Source organism: Protopterus annectens, chromosome 6.part0 (genome assembly GCF_019279795.1).
Source record: "Protopterus annectens isolate FY-2018-M chromosome 6.part0, PAN1.0, whole genome shotgun sequence".
Lineage (NCBI taxonomy): Eukaryota > Metazoa > Chordata > Ceratodontiformes > Protopteridae > Protopterus > Protopterus annectens.
Genome location: NC_056737.1, coordinates 1,819,883,925 through 1,819,905,187, shown reverse-complemented (window position 1 = coordinate 1,819,905,187; position 21,263 = coordinate 1,819,883,925). Strand labels below are relative to the sequence as shown.

The 21,263-nt window shown below is 37.5% G+C and overlaps 1 protein-coding gene across 1 annotated transcript in view; it reads right to left on the bottom strand.

The window, feature by feature from the left end:
• Positions 1 to 21,263, bottom strand: part of HIBCH (3-hydroxyisobutyryl-CoA hydrolase) — a 1,796,007-nt gene that overhangs the window by 962,766 nt on the left and 811,978 nt on the right. The window lies entirely within an intron of this gene.

The following is a 21,263-nucleotide window of genomic DNA, read 5'->3' as shown; positions in this document are numbered from 1 at the left end:
CTAATATTTTGTGTGTGTCCCTGACTGGCCCTCAATCAGCCGAGGTTTGCCCATGATTCACTGACAATTATGGTATATTAATTTCTAAGCAATACAACAATTAAAAAAGTAAAAAAATAATAATAATAATTTCTCATGCCATAAAAAAGAACTGCTATAAACTTAATTTCCCATAGCACCAGTTCCACTCGACAGTTCTCATCTTAACTCTAATCACGTATGACCTACTTATTTCTTGAAAGCTGGCAAGGCTTTGGGAAGATAAATGGATTATTCCCTTTCTAGTGCATTACTTATTCCTACAGCAGCAAGATGCATTATCAATTAATGGAAGAAAACTCTTACCTGTAAGAAGAGATTTCTAAAGTTACATTTAAAAATGTCCAAATGAAGAACTAGGTCCTGGTACATGCTGAATTCTAGCATATGTTTCCTGACTTTTTGAATATCCAAAATGCACCTCCCAATATCACTGAAAATATTTGTTTAATTATGTGATGAACACATGGTAGCTTTGAAACCATGCTCTCAGTCAAAAATAATGGAATAAACAAACAAATCACCATGAAGTCCAAATTCAGAAGAACTGCAAGGCAGACACAGGTACTTTGTGCTGGCATTCAATCAAGGAATAGTGGGATACTGCTCTGTGCACACTGACTTTCATTCCTTACCTACTGTAACACATTTCCCTCTATATGCAGCTTCTTGCTTAATTATGATAAGATGAGATACACCAACATCCTTCCCTTCAGGCCACGTGTGTGTGTGTTTTTTTTTTCTTTTTAAAGAAGAAACATCTTTATTAAATTATCATGTGTGACATGGGCTATATGTTACATATACATAAATAACAATAAACCGTAGTAAAACAATCTCAGCTGCAAACATACATTTCAAACAGTGCCGTCACAACTGTAGCTGAAAACATTATACACCACTTTTAACATATCCAGTCATTGTTAGTCAACCATTACATAGCTCATTCAAATCCTGCCTTCGTTTAAACCTCATTCCTCCTCTGCATGCACTGATCCCACAGTCCACATTTTTTCCTGTGTAATTTGCTCCTATACTTTTCTAAAGACCCCAGTTCCATTTGTTTGATCTCTGTTACAATCTGCACTACTTCTAGTAAAGATGGTTTAGACTTTGATTTCCATTTTCTAGTAATTGCTTTGTTGGCAGCCATCATAATGGCAAGGCCTTACTATATCTAGGCAAATCTGATTTTGTATCATAGCTCAAAATTTCCCTAGCTACCCCAATTTGCTTACCTAGCATCTCCAACAGAACAGTCCGCAGGGAATCTTTACAATCTAACTCATTACACTCCCAGAAAATATGTTCCTAGTTGCTTCTTTCTGCCCCATCACACCTTCAACATTTGCTGTCTACCGGAGGAAAAAATATTTGAAGTCTGATTAGGGTATAAATGTACCTGTGTATGCACTTCCAGGCAAAGCTCTTAAAACTTCTAGATTTTGTTGCATATTTGGGAGACATACACATACCCCCACATTGTTTCTTTGTGAACCGCTTATCTAATCTCTCTTCCCAATCCCTCCTAACCTCCTCTGATTGATTCTTACAGTTATCATGCAATATTTGATATGTTCTACTAATTATTCCTTTCTCAATGGCTGCTTCCGATCTACATTCTACTAAAAACTCTAACAGTGTTGGTCTTTTGTTTAGGACCTCCCTACTTCTCTTTGCCTATGCCCTCCATATCAAGGATTGATACGACAGTAATCTCTAGTGCGCAGGCCAAATAACTTCTTAACATCTTCCCATTCTATTACCTTACCCTTTCTAGTTATTTGCTGCCATTACCTTAGTTCCTTTGCCAGTTTTCTCCAATATATTCCCAATCCCTCTTCCCTATTGTCTGTATCCCTAATTGTAGTCATCCATATCAGCCAAATCTCCTTTCTCCATTTCCATCTTGGCTTGGTTCATAAAAAACCTTCTGCTACTTTATGAATATAATATTCTGTATGATTATCATTGTTCTCCTTAAAGGTCTGCATCCAAAATCCAAGTCTCTCCCTGTTACTTGCCCCCCCCCCATTTGTTTCATCATCATCTCTTCCCACTTTGAGATATAGTTTTCTGCTTGTGCTATGTATAGGGGCCTTAAATGTGTTGGTCTAAAATACCCCTTCAACTCGGTTAATCCCAATTTGCCCTGTTCTATTGGAAGAATAAGTTTATCCCACTTGAATCTTGCCATCTTCCACTCCCAGATAAAAATCCTTTAGCTCTTCATTGAGTGTTATCCACAACTTCTCCTCTAGCTGATAAACATATGCCTAACCAGTGTATAAGACTAAAGGGACTAAAAACATTTTAATTGCTTGTATCTTACTATTGATATCCATATCACACAGTTTCCATTTTTTCAGTTTTTGCATTATCTTTTGTTTAGTCTTTTCCTACATATCCTTAGCTGTCACACCAGTATCTTTTTTAATCCATACTCCTAAATACTTCATTTTATCATGTCCCAAAAAATATTGATATTGCTGAACCAATTCTTATGTGGGTACATAATTTACCACTATTGCTTTTATTTTAGCTTCTTTAACTTTGCATCCTGAAAAAATCTGAAACTGTCTCAGTATGTTCCACAGCACTGTAATGCCCCTTTCTGGTTTTGTCAGGTATGAAATAATCCAGCAAAAAGGAACCAGATTACCAAGGAGGCATCCACTTCAAAAACAATTTCCCAGTTTATTAAGATTGTAAAAAGGTTCTTTAAGCGCTCAAATTCAAGTACACTTTTCGTCGCTGTAACATACCGCAACTTCCTCAGAAGACAACCAAAGCAATCAAAGTTTGATTGCTTTTGTTGTCTTCTGAGGAAGTTGCGGTATGTTACAGCGACGAAAAGTGTATTTGAATTTGAGCGCTTAAAGAAACTTTTTACAATCTTAATAAACTGGGAAATTGTTTTTGAAGTGGACGCCTCCTTGGTAATCTGGTTCCTTTTTGCTGGTTTGTTTCTTGTAGTTAATAGGTATGAAATAATATCATCTCCAAACAGAGACAGTTTTTCTTGACTACCATACCAATTTTATCCTTGAATTTCCGAGTCCCTTATTTTCTTTGTCAATGGTTCTAAATATAATGCAAATAAGAAAGGGGAGAGAGGACACCCCTGCCTAGTTCCTGTACAAAGGCAGAGATTATCAGAAAGGACTCCACCCACTTAATTTTTCGCCTCTAATCCTTCATATATCCTCCTAATCAACCTTATAATTTTATCAGCGGAATGCAAATGCTTCCATTGTTCTGCTCACAAAATCTCAGTTTAGTCTGTCAAATGCTTTATCTGCATCAAAACCCACCAGTAACAGTGGTATTTTATTACATTCTGCTTCCCTCTGGATCATCACTGTTCTGTTTATGACACTAATCCATATCTATCAATTTTGGCATCACTTTTGCCATTCTTTTAGCCATTACAGACAAACACTTTATAATCATGATTTAATATTGAGATGGCCCTGTATGAAGCTGGATCTGATGGATCTTTACCCTCTTTAGGACATACAGCTACTACTGCTTTCTTCCAGGATGTTGGTACTTCTCCTCCTCTTAAAATACTATTAAACAAAACCTTCCAGATCTTCATCAACTTTTTCCCTCCTAGCTTCCAAACTTATTCCTGTGGACTTTCCTGTAGATTGGTTATATATCACCATTTTTATCTTATCTCCTCCTATTCTAACTGCTGGTGATTGAGCCTCCTCTCCCTCTAACCTTGGCATATTTACTTCTATAAACGTTTCCATTTGTACCTTTTCTTGATTTTCATATTTCTCTGCTTTATACAGACATTCAAAGAATTTCTGAAATATTTCTAATACTTCTGCAGGATCCCTTGTTATCTTCCTTGTTACAGGCTCCCTAAGCTTGGTGACAGCCTTTTCTACTTTCTGTTGCCTGAATCGTCATGCTGCACGTTTTTGTGCACTAGGGTTATTATGAAAAAACGGTTGCTTAACAGCAATCTTTCTAAACTCATGCATATTACTGAGATAGTTACTTATTTTCCGTTTAGCATTCTGTAGTTGCTTCTCTTCTTGTTCTTTGAGATTCCCCCTATTTTGTAGTACTTTAATATTTGTCAGTCCCTCTAAATAATTATTGTTACTTCTTAACCCTATTTCCTTTCCTTTTATTTCCACCTTATTTTTAAACTCCACTTTAATGTTATCCCACTCCCTAGCTATATTTTCAGAAGTCATCTTCTCTAATAGCTCCTGAATAATTTCCACTTCCCATTCCTTAAATTCCTCTCTTTTCAACAGATAGGTGGAAAAGTGCCAGTGTCTCATTTTTATTTCATTACCCTGTGTGTTTATTTTAGTTATTATTGGCGAATGATCTGAAATAATTATTGGGTGTGTATCAAAGACCTTCAATGAAATGTACATGTTTCTGTGAGATGTAAATTCTGTGCAGCTTGGCCGTGTTTTTGTATCTTTGGGAATAATATGCACATTCACTCCGAATTCCTAGTACTGAATTCATATCTTCCATGCCAAGTATTTTCATAAATTTCTTTAAAAATCTACCCTCCTTTGTCATATTTTCCCTTCTGGGCCCACCAGACACATCTTCTCTGTTGCAAATCAAATCCCAGTCCCTACCAACATGTAATATTGCTTGCTGAAAGCTGACTATTTCTCCTAGAATTTTCTTTAGCTCTACTACAGCAGTTTTCAGTGGAATATAAATACATTTATTTTATATTTGTTGACCAGGTTTGTCCAACTGAGCTAAAATTGCCCATTTTCAGCGGAGGCCCGAGGAGAAAAGCTCCAACTGAAAAATAGAAATTTCACATATAGAATACATTCATCAGTACCACACATTACTACATTACAGTGTCATACATTACACTGTGGCAAGTGAAATACATATAGAAATGCATTCATCAGAGGGCTATATTCATAATTACATATTATATACATAATAGTGCAATAGTTACATAGCTGAAATATTTTACTAGTTATGTTTGTACAGTGATGTAGCAAGAGGAGAAGATAAAGAAGTAAGTTTGTTTATTGAAAGAAAGGAAGAGAGAAGTTGGGGAGTCTTTATGGGGGATAATTACATTGGCAGGTCCATTTTTCATGAAGGTATTTTTTGTAGCGGTTTTGAATTGATTGGGATGTTAAAGGGATCTTATATCTAGTGGTAGGCTATTCAAGGCCTTGAAAAGGTTAAAGCTACAGACTAGGTGACCCATTTTGGTCCTTGGTTTGTAGATTTTTAGTAGGCCTTGTTCAGATCTGTGGAGTAATCTAGTGGGTAGGTAATGAGAGATTAGAGATGAGATGGTCAGAAAGAGGGTTTATAGAGAATGGAGTGAATAATCTGAAATTGATTATACTGAAGCAGGTTAGATAATTCTAGCCAATTTAGTTCTTTTAGTGAGAGATAGTGATGGGACTTGTAAGAATTTTAGGCAGCAAATCTGGAAATCCTGTTATAAGCTGTTTTCAACTTGTTTAGTAGTAGTTCAGTGTTGAGGCTGGTGACAATTTGGGAGCTATAGAGTAAAGTGGGTAAGAGGTAGTATCTGAAAGGGTTAGTTTTGCTGTTTTGGTAAGATATTTTTGTTTCTACAGAGGAGACCTACCTTGAGATGTGTTTTTCGGATACAATTATTGACATGTAAATCAAAGGTTAGTCTATGCCAGTGTAATCCTCCTCCCTTGCCAGTAGCCACTTAGTACTGAAAATCAACTGTTATTTACAATTAATATAAGTACTCCTCTCTTCCTGTGTGCCAGGTATTTTGCTGAATAACCATCTTGAAAACTTTCCTTTATAAAGTTCACATGTTCAGTTCTTTCTAAGTGTGCCTCCTGCAGCATAGCTATTTGCACTCTACATTTTTTTGGATTTATCTGTGAGACCATTAATGTTCACACATTACCGAAAGAATCATATTCTTGAGGGATTATTATTCCAACATTTTATGTATAACAGCTTTTTTGTTAAGTGTCTAGTTCCAGCTTTTGTGTTACATGCATGCACTGATTAGCAGGTTAATCTTTTGTACAGTTTCTTGTCATTTCCAATTTAGCCTGTGTCACATCTTGCAGAACATTTTGTTTTATTGAAAAACCTCACATAAAAATACATACACATCCCCAATACCCCCGTAAAACCTACTAAATAATAACACACATAACTATGTACCTCTTCAAGTATTGAAGTTTTACCCCCTTAATAGGAACACAAGTTCCAAACAGCCACACAGACAGACTTGAACTAATTTAAAAGAAACATCCATGCTAAGCCACATGGTAAATTGTAATTCTATTAAGTGCTGTCTGGTTTTACCTTATCTTTATAGTTCTCCCAGCTGGGAAACACTTGAATGCTTTCAGAAATATTTTCTCCAAGCCATTTCTCTTTATCAAATTGTCTGCTAGTGACAAAAGAACCAGATACAGGACTGTTTACTAGAAAAATACCTTATAATCTTCAGTATTCTTTTTTATTTACTTGTTTTCTGTCAAATGTGTTATAGTATAAATCTAATACAGTCATTCTCCTATGCAAAAATGAAAACACACATTATTTTTTCTTTTTTTCATGCTCTTTTAACCAGATTCCTTTTTAACATTGCAGTACCTACATTTCTTAAAAGTGAACAAGGAAAAAGACAGCAGAATGGAGAAAGAAACAAAAAGTACAAACATAACCACATATTTACATTAGCATTCCCATTACACTTAAAAATAACTGAAAAAATGTACTTTGCAATATGTAAAGAAGATCATGCACCACTGTTAAGAAAACATTTTGTTTTACTTACAGTTAACTATCTCACTCCTCTCCCCCCTTCCTGGGTATTTATGTCTGAACATTAATGACATGAAGTAGGGCATATGCTTTAGCATCCCCTACAGGTTTAACAAAGTCCAAACAAATCCAATATTTCCAGATTTTCTTGCTCTGTCCTGTTTCATAAGTATAATTACTGCTTTGCAATCCCACGTTTGTCAATTTTCAAGTTATAGATTTTAGTCTCCAAATGTTAATGTCATGAAGTAGGGCAGTTTAACAAAGTCCACAAAAGTCCAATATTCTCAAATCATCTTGTTCTGCCATGTTTCACAAGTATAATTATTGTCATTTAATCCCACATTTGTCAGTTTCCATGCTTCATGTTATTAATGTTTGGAGAATAAAATCAGTAACTTGGAAACTACCAAATGTGGGATAAAAGTTTTGCTGCATTCTATAAAGTTAAGTTTTTTTCAGTTATTTCTTTTTAAGTGTAATGGGGATACTAATGTTAAGTAGGTGCTTCTTTTTGTTTCTTTCTCACTTCTTATTTCTTTCTCCTTGTTCAGTTTTAAGAAATGTAGGTACTGCAATGTTAAAAAAGGGGAGGGGATATCTGATTAAAAAAGCATGACAAAAGAAAAAATAGTGTGCTTTTTCTCATTCTTGCTTAAGAGAATGACTGTTTTAAGTATATTAGCTTTATATAATAACAGGTTTTGACAGAAAATAAAAAAGAATATTGAATATTATAAGGTCTTTTTTCTAATAAACAGTCCTGTATCTGTTCTCATGTCACTAGCAGACAACCTGATAAAAGAGAAATGGCTTGGAGAAAAATGTTTTCTGAAAGCATTCAAGTGTTTTCCCAGCTGGGAGGACTATACAGATAAAGTAAAACCGGAGAGCACTTAATAGAATTACATACAATTACAGGCTCTGCCATATGTCTTAGCATGGATAATCTTTCTTTTAGATTAGCTCAAATCTGTTTGTAACTTTTGTTTCTATTAAGGGGGAAAAACTTCAATACTTGAGGATGTGCATAGTTTTGTGTGTTATTAAGTTAGTAAGTTTTAGGGAGTATTTTGTGTTTGTGTTTTTATTTGAGGGTTTTCAATAAAACAAAATGTTTTGCAAAATGTGACATAGGCTCAAATGGAGATGACAAGAAACAGTTATATAAAGTACTGACTTGCCAAACAGTGCAAAACATATGCGAGAGATGCAATTATATAGCTAAATTGGAGGCTAAGCTCTCTCCACCCAAGAATGGAACATGCAGTCATGAGGAGATGGTTAACACTTGCACCAAATCTCCAGCCTCACACAGACATACTAAACCAGCACTGGCAAAAAATACACATAAATACACAAAATCATACTTGGATGCTCTAAATAAAAACCTGCAAAAGCATCAGAGAGCTCCAAAGCAGACACCCAAAAAATCTGCACCTCCCGTCACAAATCAGGCAACACATAAAACACAAAATCAGTGTGCCGCACAATCACAGCCCTTAAGGTAAAATAACATACCTAACACACTAGTAATAGGCGACTCTATAGTGAGGCACACTGACGTCCCACTCACTAGGCTGGACAAGGAGAAGGTTACTGTTAGCTGCCTGTCGGGAGCCAGAATCCACCACATAACACAAGCACTCAGGTCACTCCAGAACAAGTACAAATATGACTCTGTCATTGTTCATGTTGGTGTGAATGACCTGAGACGTACCTCCCTGGATTACATGAAGAGAGACATGGAAGAGTTCTCTGATCATGTAGCCCAGGCGGGTATGAACCTGACCTTGAGTAGCATCCTGCCCTCACCAAGAATGATACCGCAGTATAAAGAAAAAATGATCAATTTCAACAATTGGCTAAGCTTCTGGTGTTATTCAAATGGGATCCAGTGTCTGTCAGCCTGGGACGACATGCTCAACAAGCCTTGTTGCTTCACAAGAGACGGCTTGCACCTGTCACCCCTAGGCTTTCGAATACTGGCCAAGGCTCTTGCTGTCCCCATAATGTTTTTTTTAGGCAAGACTCAAAAGTCAAACCCACCTCCGTAAACAGCACAATTAACAAACAACTGAGGGTTATGCTACTCAACGCCAGGAGTTTAAATCTCAAAATGCACGCACTCGAAGCACTCCTCAGTATGGAGAACACTGACATCTGTGCAGTAACTGAAACCTGGTTCAAGGCTCCACAGAGCACCCCAGCACTACCGGGCTACAACTCATACCACACAGTTTGGCCAGAGAACATGGACTGAAACATAAAAGGAGGGGGTGTATCCATATTCATCAAGGATACCTACACCTCCAGGTTAGTGGCGCAGCATAATACCTCTGAGATCATCCATGTACAACTAGCATCGGGAAAATTTGGCCTGCTACAGATCACCCTCCATGACCCAGGAACACCACTCCACCTTTCTGGAGACACTGGAAAACATGAAGGTCCTACCGAACACCCTAATATTGGGCGATTTCAATTACCCTACCGTTAACTGGGAAAACTACTCAAGTACAAATTCCCAGGTCCAGCGCTTCCTGGAATTTATCAACTCAAATGCCCTGGATCAGCTGGCAAACTCCCCTACCAGAGGTGAAAACATATTGGACATGGTCATCACCAACATGGGCGACAGGTGTTCCGCACCGGAGGTCAACCCGTTACTGGTTAGATCAGACCATAAACTAATCACTCTGGATGTCCACACCACACCACCACCCTCAACCAAGGAAGCCACAGTGAAAAACTTTTCTATAACAAACTTCACCTTACTTAAGACAGAGGTGGCACGTTTCACAGCCCCCACGCTAAAGGATAACAGTGTCCAAGATGCAGGAACCTTTACAAATGCACTCTATGACCACCTACAAGGATGCATGGATTGTGCCATCCCTAGCAAAACTAAGACTCACTCCCCTAAGAGAAGGAAACCAGTCTGGTGGACCCCTGCCATAAACAGGCTATACAATAGGAGGAGGAAACTAGTTCAAAAAAAAAAAGCAAATCCCAAGAAGGAAAGACATCCCTGATCAGTATCAGTAAGAAACTAAGGTCCCTCATAAAATCATCCAAGGCTAACTTTGAAAGAAAGGATTCGAAAGGTAACGACAAAGCCTTCTTTAGCTATGTCAAGAATCTAAGTGGCAACTTGCAGATATGCTCTAAGCTAGTGCAAAATAGCACAAAATATAATGAACCTACTGATATTGCCAACATCCTGGCAGATATATTCAGTGCAAACGTCATCCCCCTCACCCCCAAAAGGGCCCACAACAATACCGGAAAAGTGTAGTGTCCCGGAAATCCCAGAAGCACAGGTAAAAATAGCCCTTTCAAAAGCACAGCGTCAATGGGGCCAGATGGTGTCCCAGGCTGTGTCTTGCATGAACTACAGAACAAACTAACCCCCCACCTAAACATACTGTTCAACCTGAGCCTCTCCACAGGCTACGTGCCCATAGAATGGCGCACAGCAATGGTTATTCCGCTCCACAAAGGAGGGGCCCCAACTGACCCTGGTAACTATCGCCCCATAAGCCTGACTAGCCTGGTCTGCAAGGCTATGAAGTGCATCATCATGGAACTCATTAGCAAAGACATTGGGAACCTCCAGACACTTGACCCAACCCAGTTCGGCTTTGTTAAGGGCAGATCATGCCTACTAAACCTGGTTGACTTCTTCGAGACAGTCACCAAGGCCATAGATGAGGGGAAGGTGGTTCACACAGCCTATCTTGACCTCACCAAGTCTTTTGACACCATTCCCCAGCCTGAACATAAACCCCTACTTCATGAGATGGGTTGCCAACTGGCTTACAGACAGAACTCACACGGTAAGAATAGTGGGCTCCAGGTCCGACTCTAAACCAGTCACAAGTGGTGTCCCGCAAGGCTCGGTCCTGGGACCCCTACTGTTCGGCACATACTTCTCAGAAGTACAGGCAAACACAGGAGGACTATGGCTAACCAAGTTCGCTGATGACTGCAAACTGGGAGCCATAATTGACTCTGGCTGATATGGACATTCTCCAAAAGGGCCTTACTGAGACGGACACCGGGTGTCAAAGTCATGGTCTCAAGCTAAATGCCAAAAAATGCATAGTCCTCTCGTTTGGGAAAAACAAAACACCCATGAATTACCACACAGGTGGCAGCCCCCTTAATGCAGAAGAGGTAATAAGAAATCTGGGGACCCAGGTAGATAGTAATCTCTCCTTTGAAAATCATATTGCCAAAGTAGTTAGGAAATCCTTCTATATAACCCATCTAATTACTAAAGGGTTCGCATCTAGAAATAAAGAGGTTATAGTGCCCCTCTACTCGTCACTCATCAGACCCATCATAGAGTACAATGCCTCATTTGGGATGTACCTCACAAGACACTTCCAACAGCTGGAAAGACCACAAAAGTACCTCACCAAGAGGATTACTGGCCTCAAACATATGTCCTATGCAGCCCGACTGGAAAAACGCTGGCTGTCCTCAGTGGCATAATCGCTTACTCAGAGGTGATCTCTGCCTGACTTACAAAGCCATGTCCAACTCAGAATTGATGGACATGTTTCACCTAATGAAATCCAAGTCACTGCAAGCCACTCGTGCTAGTGAGCTAAACCTCACCACAATAAATAGAACATGCTGGAGGGATAGATTCCTGTTGCAGAGACTCCCCATGCTTTGGCACAAAATTCCTAACTAACACTCTTCAAGAGAAACCATGACGAGTAGATGGGTAACAGAAAATACACCCCTGGTATCACTTCATTGGCTCTTCTTGACAGAGGCCCAGTTAATTAATCAATGGGGCGGCAAAAGCTGACACACTCTGGCTAGGCTTATAAATGCCCTCGGGCAGTTAGCCTAGTACCTACCTATGAACCTATGACAAAACCTGGAACTACACACTTGACAAGAAAAGCTGTTGTACATAAAAGGTGGGAATATTAATCCCTCAAGAATATGATTCGGCTTTGTATTAGTACAGTGCCTCACAGGCCGGTCTGTGCAAAAGTGGGAGTGGTTTCATTGATTGACAAGTGAAATGGGCATGTCATTGTATGCAAATGACAGATGCAGATTTCTCTGTGACATCATGCATACTAAGTGCAATGCATCATGGAAATGATTTATTACTGCACAGTGTTATCTCAGCTGTTTCATTCGCAATGCATGTCGCAAATGTTATGTTAGTGTAACACAGTAAATTTTTATTTACTGCTATGTATGCAGCATAATCACCGACAGAGACACATGCATTAGTGTTTTACTTCAGTAATTTAAGCCTTTGTGCATTACTTTTTATTTTTTTTATTTTTTTTTTGTATGTTTATTAGCTCAGTGGAACTGCTGAAGTTTAGCTGCTAGTGCGTTTTTAAGCACAAAAGGAATACGCTGCTTTATAAGTGCAGACACAGTTGTTGGTAATTATAAAAACAATGAGGGCCATGTACCCTTACATTTTCTTTATTAGCTAATAATCATACAAAATAAAAAGTAATGGATGAAGGCTTAAATTACTAAAGCGAAACATTAATGCATGAGTTTGTATCTGTGTACGCATGCTTGATAGCAGCCGCTCGAGCCATGGTTCCGAGTACACAAGAAGTATTTACTGAATGCATGGTTCTGGTTTAATTAATTAATTAATCAATCAATCAATTAATTAATTAATCTTGAATTTGACAGGATTGATTTGTTCTGGTCGCTCAAGCTACAGTTAGAAATACACTATGAATATTTATGATGCCATCAGTATGAATATTAATTCCATATTCAAAGACATCACTGGTTGTTGGATGGTGGGCGAGGTTAACGCAGGACTTGCTACTACGCGTCCTGCGAGGTACTGTTCTAATACAAAGCCTATGATCCTTCTTATAATGCGCTGAAACATTAATGGTCTCACAGATAAATCCAAATAGAGTAGTGAACTATATTAAAATTTTAAAGTATAAATAGCTATACTACAGGAGACATACTTGGAAAGAACTGGACATGTGAACTTCATAAAGACAGGTTTTCAGGATGGTTATTCAGCAGAAAACCTCAGGCGCAGGAAAGAAAGACTACTTATATTAATTGCAAGAGGAGCTCCAGTAGTAACAAAAGAGGAAATAAAAGACAGTAATGGTAGATTTACAGTACTAAGGGGCTACTGGCAAGGGAGGAGGATTACACTGGCATGTATTTATATTCTACCAAAAACTGCTAAGCTGCTATATTTCAGAAATTCTATGAAAGTCTGTATAATGCAGAGAAATATGGAAATCAAGAAAAGATACAAATGGAAATGTTTATGGAAGAATTAAATATGCCAAGGCTAGAGGGAGAGGAGGCTCAATCACTAACAGGACAGGTGGAGCTGAGATAAAAACAGTGCTGTATAACCAATCTACAGGAACGTCCACATGAATAGAGGGTATTCCTGTAAAGTTTGGAAGCTGGTAGGGGAAAAAACTGATGAATATCTGGAATGTTTTGCTTAACAGTATTTTAAGAGGAAGAGAAGTACCAATATCCTGGAAGAAAGCAGCAGTAGCTGTACTACCTAAAGAGGGTAAATCTCCATCGGATCCAGCTTCATACAGGCCCATTTCAATACCAAATCATGATTATAAAGTATTTATGTGTATAATGGCTAAAAGAATAGCAAAGGTGATGCCAAAATTGACAGATACGGATCAGTGTGGTTTTGTGGAGGAAAGGCAAACATTTGACAACATAAACAGAACACTGATGATCCAGAGGGAAGCATAATGTAAGAAAATACTACTGTTGCCGGTGAGTCTTGATGCAGAAAAAGAATTTGACAAAGTAAGCTGGGATTTTATGACATGAGCAATGGAAGCATTTGCATTCCTTGATAAAATAAGGTTGATTAGGAGGATATATGAAGGAACAGAGGCAAAAATGTAAGTGGGTGGGGTCCTCCTGAAAATCTCTGCTTCTGCACTCGGCTTTCCTGAAAACATTGGAGAACATGAAGATCTCTTCAAACACCATTATATTGGGTGACTTCAACTACCCAAGCATTGACTGGGAGCACTACTCAAGCCCCAGCACCTTAGCCCAAAAGGTTCGTGGAAATTATAAACTCAAATGCTATGGAACAACTAGTCACCACTCCCACAAGAGGGGACAACATACTAGACCTGATCATTACCAACATGGGGACTCTATGCTCCACACCAGAAGTATATCCATCACTGGTAAGATCAGACCATAAATTAATTTCACTGGATGTCCACATCCCGACCCCACCCCCAGCCCAGAAAACCACAGTGAAAAACTTCTCAAAAGCGAACTTCTCACTTCTCAAAACTGAAGTGGAATCCTTCAAGGCCCCAGGGCCAGTGGAAACTACGGCCCAAACTGCAGAATCCTATATAAACGCATTCTACGGACATCTCCAGGAATGCATGGATCATGCTATCCCAAACAAAACCAAGACCCAATCATCCACAGGCAGGCGTCCAGTCTGGTGGACCCCTGCCATAAATAAACTGTACAACAGAAGGAGGAAGCTACTACATGATAGAGCAAAATCCCTAATAGGGAAGGCATCTCTGATCAGTACTAGCAAAAAATTACGATCCCTCATAAAATCCTCCAAGGCCAGCTTCGAGAGAAAAATTGCACAGGACACCAAAGACAATCATAAGGCTTTTTTCAGTTATGTTAGAAACCTGGGATGCAACTCCCAGACTTGTTCTGAGTTGATTCTAAACGACAAAAAATACACTGAACCCACAGACATCGCCAATATCCTGGCAGCCAGGTTCAGGGCAAACTTCTCCACCCCCTCCCCCCCCAAAAGAGCAAGTATCTATCCCAGCAGATGGCTGCCTCCCAAACATCTCTGATGCTCAGGTGAAGGCTGCCCTCTCCAAAGCAAAAAACACTGCTTCCATGGGACCAGATGGCGTCCCAGGTTGCGTCCTACATGAACTCCAAGAGGAACTAATCCCTCAAATAAAACAGCTATACAATCTCAGCCTCACTACAGGATATGTGCCCACAGAATGGCGTACAGCAACAGTGGTCCCACTCCACAAAGGTGGAGCCTCTAGGGACCCTGGAAACTATTGCCCCATAAGCCTGACTAGCTTAGTCTGCAAGGCTATGGAGAGGATCATCATGGAGCTCATAAACAAAGACAATGGGGACCTACAGACACTAGATCCTACCCAGTTCGGCTTTGTCAAGGGCAGATCCTGCCTTTTGAACCTGGTTGACTTCTTCGAAACAGTCACCAAAGCCATAGATGAAGGGAAGGCAGTCCACACAGCCTATCTGGACCTTGCAAAGGCATTTGACACAATACCCCACTCGGGCATCATAGATAAGCTATCCAGCTTAAATATAAACCCCTATGTCACAAGATGGGTCACAAACTGGCTCAAAGACAGAACCCACAGAGTGAGAGTTGCTGGAGCCATGTCAGACTCGAAACCAGTCACAAGTGGCGTCCCACAGGGTTCTGTCCTGGGACCACTCTTGTTCGGTATATAATTTTCCGAGGTACAGGCAAACGTGGGAGGACTATGGCTCACCAAGTTCGCAGACGACTGCAAACTGGGTGCCATAATCAACTCTCCAGCTGACACAAACATCCTTCAAAAAGGTCTCACAGAGACAGATAACTGGTGCCAGCGCCATGGTTTAAAGCTAAACACCAAAAAATGTATAGTCATACCCTTTGGCAAAAACAATGTGCCCACAAATTACCACATAGGCGGAAACCCATTAAGTACAGAGAAAGTTATTAGGGACCTGGGGACCAAAGTTGATAGCAATCTCTCCTTTGAAAACCACATTGCCAAAGTGGTTAGAAAGACCTTCTACATAGCCCACCTCATCACGAAGGGTTTCACATCTACATCAAGTGAGGTAATCGTGCCCCTTTATTCATCCCTCATCAGGTCCATCAGAGAATACAATGCCCCTTTTGGGATGTACCTTACCCGACACCTGCAGCAATTAGAAAGACCCCAAAAGTATCTCACCAAGAGGATCAAGGGTCTCAAACAGATGCCATATGCTGCTCGGTTAAAAAAACTCCAGCTCTACTCAGTTGCATGCCACCTACTTCGAGGCGCTCTATGCCTGACATACAAAGCTATGTCAAATTCAGAATTAATGGACATGCTCCACCTCAGTAAATCTAAATCCCTTAGAGCCACACGCTCGAGGGACTTGAACCTCAGCACAGAAATAAATGGAACTTGCTGGAGGGACAGGTTCATAACCCAGAGGCTCCCTTCGCTCTGGAATAGGATTCCAGTTCGTGTGAGGCAGAGCACCTCACTGAATCTCTTCAAGAAGAATCTCGATAGGTGGATGGGGGATCGTAGGTTTGTCCCAGGGATTACTCCCGTGTCACTATTAGACAGAGGCACAGTAAACTAAACCTTAAAAAAGGCACAGTATACTCAAATCAAGGGGTGGCGTAAGCCATACAGAATCGGGCTAGGCTTATAATTGCCTCAGGGCAGATAGCCTAGTATGAACCTATGAACCTAATTAGGCAGGGGTGTCCTCGCGCCCTTTGTTATTTGCAGTACTTTCAGAACCAATGGCAAAGAAAACAAGGGACTCAGAAATTCAAGGATATAATTGGTATGGTAGAAATTAAGCAAGGTGTAGTCGATGCCAATGAGGAGATGAAAACAGATGCAAAATTGTGAAAAGATGTACTTGTATATCCAACCAACACAACGAAAGACACCACACGAGCTCTGCAGCAATAACTTCTTTATTGACCTAGGTTTCGTCCTTACGAACTTCTTCAGAATACTATTACTGTTTCTACTCAACCATTTTATACATTGCCAGATATTGAATAATTGCTTAATTGACAACCTTAATTTCCCACCAAAAACTTTTAAAAAGGAAATGGCTTTGTTAAAATTCACTACATATCAATGCAAAACATTATACATTTCTAACTCTTGTATATGAACTTTAATAAAATTATATGCACTTGTCACTTAAAAACTACTAGTGAAATATACAATTAATTAACTTGTGCATAAATAAATGAAATTTTAAAAATGCTTACTGTTATATATACGTATATTAAACCCTTTGTAATATGTACCATATTTAATATATAATATTTGATGTATATGTAATATATACCTATTGTATTTTATATACATATGCCTATCTCACTCATCCAACTATGACATGTGTATTATTAAATATTCATATGTATACATATCAATTCTTATTTATGTACGGTAAATAAATATTAAATGTATTTGAATAATATAAAAACAGCGTTACCATCAATACAAACAATTTAAACAGTTAAATTATACAAAATAAATGATATGAATTTCTTTAGCATATAAGTGCAAATAAATTATGTTTTGTAACAATATGGTATGCAATCCACATTATATGGAACCAACATTAAAGTATATATATCACTTATAAATTGATATATTATATACAATTTGTCTTTATGTGTAAAAATAATAATAATAATAATGAATACCACATTTTATTTATTATATATTCTATTCAATTTCAATAATGGCATGATGGTCATATATTCATTTATTCCCGGATGAATACATGAATTTAAATAAATTTGCCATTTTAATTCCTCCATGTCCAAATGGTACATGGTTATTCTACCTTGTGGGTCCTGTTTAATTTGATTAATAACCATGAATTTAAATTTATGATCTTTATATTCTATAATATGTCTTGCAAGAGCATTACTATTTTTATAGTGCTGTATATCCAATAAATGTTCTTTAATCCGCTCTCTAAATTTCCTTTTTGTTTTTCCAACATAAAAGGCTTTACATTGCTGACATAAAGCTATATATACTACATTTTTAGTTGTACAATTATAATGTCCTTGTATTCTAATGTTACACCCATTAATCGCTATTTCTGTACCTGAATAATATATATGACTACATATACTGCATGTTCCACATTTGAAATTTCCTTCTCTTCCATTTTTATATTTTTCAATAGTTCTTTTATTTTCCAATATATTTTTGAGAGAAGGACTCTTTTTATACACAAATTGTATCGGACCATTGAAAATATGTCTCCCTATTTTATCATTAACAAAAAAGTCCCAATTTCTCCTTATGATATTTTCTATTTCTTTGGAACAATCATCAAATTTGATAATATACAATGGAATATTATTGTAGTAATCCTTCTCCATTGTACCTTCACTGCCCAATATTATTCTGTGTAATGAACCCGTTTTTAATATTGCCGTATATGTCCCATTTTCTCTTTTATTTTTCACCATTAAATATTTTAACACAAAATTGTTCTGGATATCCTCTATTCATGAATAATTGCATAATGTATTTTAATTCTTTTATGAAATCCATCTCTTCACTTACCATTCTGGCTGCCCTGACCATCTGCCCTTTAACAATGGCTTTTTTCTGATGGTCAGGGTGCCAGCTATCAAAATGCAAGTATGCATTAGAAAAGGTGGACTTTCTATGTATTTGTGTTTGCAAAATATTCACTTCTTTATTATATATGATATCCACATCTAAATAATTAATTTTATCCTCCTGGACATTATATGTAAATTTTAAAAATTTTACTGTAGTATTAATGTATTCCAAAAACTTTTCCAACATGTATTTGTCTCGATCCCATATAATAAATATGTCATCCAAATATCTAGTATACATTACAAGATGTTTACCAAAATCTGTTGCAAATAGATAGTTTTGTTCCCAATAACTCATTATTAAATTTGCGTACATGGGGGCACATGGTGCCCCCATAGCTACGCCATTTACTTGTTGGTAATAACTTCCTTCAAAATATATATAATTGTTGTTAAGTACTATTTCCATCAAATTTATAAGGATATTGATTTGGTCTTGCTCATAAAGATGTGTTTCGAACAATTGTTCTTCTAGCCATAAAAGGCCTATATCATGAGGAATTGTGGTAAATAAATTTACAACATCTATTGTCAAAAAGGTATATTCATTTTTCATAGCTATTTTATTAAGTCTACTCAAAAAGTCCCATGAATCCTTAGTTATATAACTATACCATTTCATACTTTCCTTGAAAAAATTATCCAAATATTGACTTATATTGCATGTTACACTTCTATTTCCATCTACGATAGGTCGAAATTCCAAGTTATTAAGGCCTTTATGTATTTTTGGTATTCCGAAGATACCACTGATAACTGGATGTTCATTTCTTAAAAATTCATGTTCTTTTTCAGTGATACCCCCTTGGTATAACATGTCATCTAACATACCTTCTATTCTTTTATAGGCTATATTTACTTGATTCTTACTTATTTCTACATATGTGTTACTTAATAACATGTTGGTCATATATGAACTATAATCATTGTAGTCCAGTATGACTATACCGTTACCTTTGTCAGGCCTCATGATTCTTAATTGTGGATCATTTTTAATTTCTTTGAGTAATTTTCCTTCTATTTTTGTAATATTGAAATGTTTGTTTTGCTTATATTTCTTATAAAATGTTCTTACATCGTATTCACTTCTCCTTTCAAAATACAAAATTTCTTCATTCATGGGAGGGTTGAATAAACTGGGTTTTGTAAACATCTTGTCTTGCACACTTTGACATTCGATTTTGTTGTTGAAATATGCTTTTAAATTAAGTTTCCGTGAAAATAATTTCAAGTCTAGTATAGATTCTACCATATTACCTTTTTTACATGAGACGTAATTAAACCCTTTGGAAAATAAGTCAGCATGTTCTACTGTAATGCTCTTTGAAGAATAATTATACACTTTGAAATCTTGCTTTGTATTCATTATTATATGTGGGTTACTTAAAAAAAGATAATCACTACAATCGGATACAATATCTGTATTCGAAGATACTTCTACATTTATATTATTTGATTGCATACTATTATCATCACCATCTATATAGTGGTCTGGATTACAATCTATGTAGAAATTGACTACATTATTATGGTCAGTTGCATATTCACATATAGACTTGTCTACACTTATAGTTCTCCCATTATTCATACCATTACTAACCCTGTCTTCATTATATTGGTATATACTTAGATCCAGCAGTACATCATCATTCATGTTGTCATCACTATTATGATACATTTCTGTCGTAAAATTGTTGTTATTATTCATTTCATAAATACCAATATTGTCATTTATTACATGTACTACGGGTATCAATGCATTAGAAGAAGTCGTCAATAAATTATTAATGTCTTCATATTCATTTTCGAGACACATGTTCTTATAATCTAGGCGGGGCTTACCCACTTTGTTGTCATGATGGTCCGGTTCGTGCATTTGTAAGTTATCATTAAGTCCCCATAAATTGACCAACTCAATGTTTGCCTCCGCCTCACCGATAACACTTATCGTTACATTCTCCGTTTCTTGCCTGCTGTAAGTCCCAAAAAAGTCTGTTTCGGTCTGGCACCTGTTTTGTGAAATTCTTGTGGAATTGTAACTTCATTTTGGTTCCTCAATCGATCTGAACGCCTGACGCCTTCTTCCATACTCTCTACGCCTTCATTGCCGATGTTGTCATCATCCCCCTCATACGGCAGGTTGACGTCATCAACAGTTGCCGAGACATGCTGTTTTTGGTTACTATGGTGTTGACCTGTAGAATTACCCGATTTAGGATATGCCTGCTGTTGTGCATATCTGTGAATGTCCCGTTGAATTTTATTACTTTTCTTCTGGAAAATAGTATTACAACATGTTGTGACATCTGATATAATGTGCGTATATTGGTCATAAGCATGCTCAAAGAGGAGATCTTTTGATATGTTCAGATTCAGCTCTTCTAGTTGGGTTAGTAATTCCTCGATTTTAATGTCATTATACTTCACCATGATTTCCATCAACCGGATACCACAATTGTCAAATAAAACATGTAAGTCTTTCAACATATTCACATTTTGTTCATGGTATTGTTAATTGGTATGGTAGTCAAGAAAAGCTGCCTCTGTTTGCAGATGACATTATTTCATACCTGATAAAACCAGATAGTGACATTACAGTGCTGTGGAACATATTGAGACAGTTTCAGACCTTTTCTGGATACAAAATTAATGAAGCTAAAACAAAAGCAATATCTGTAAATGATGTGCCCACATACAAGTTGGTTCAGCAATATCCATATTTATGGGGACATGATAAAATGAAGTATTTAGGAGTATTGATTAAAAATGATACCAGTGTAGCAGCTAAGGATATATGGGAAGAGACTAAACAAAAGATAATACAAAAACTGAGAAAATGGAAGCTCTGTTATATGGATGTCGACAGTAAGATATCGATATTCTTATACACTAGTCAGGCATATTTTTATCAACCAGAGGAGAAGTTTTGGATATCAATCAATAAAGAGCTGAAGGATTTTATATGGGAGGGAAAGATGGCAAG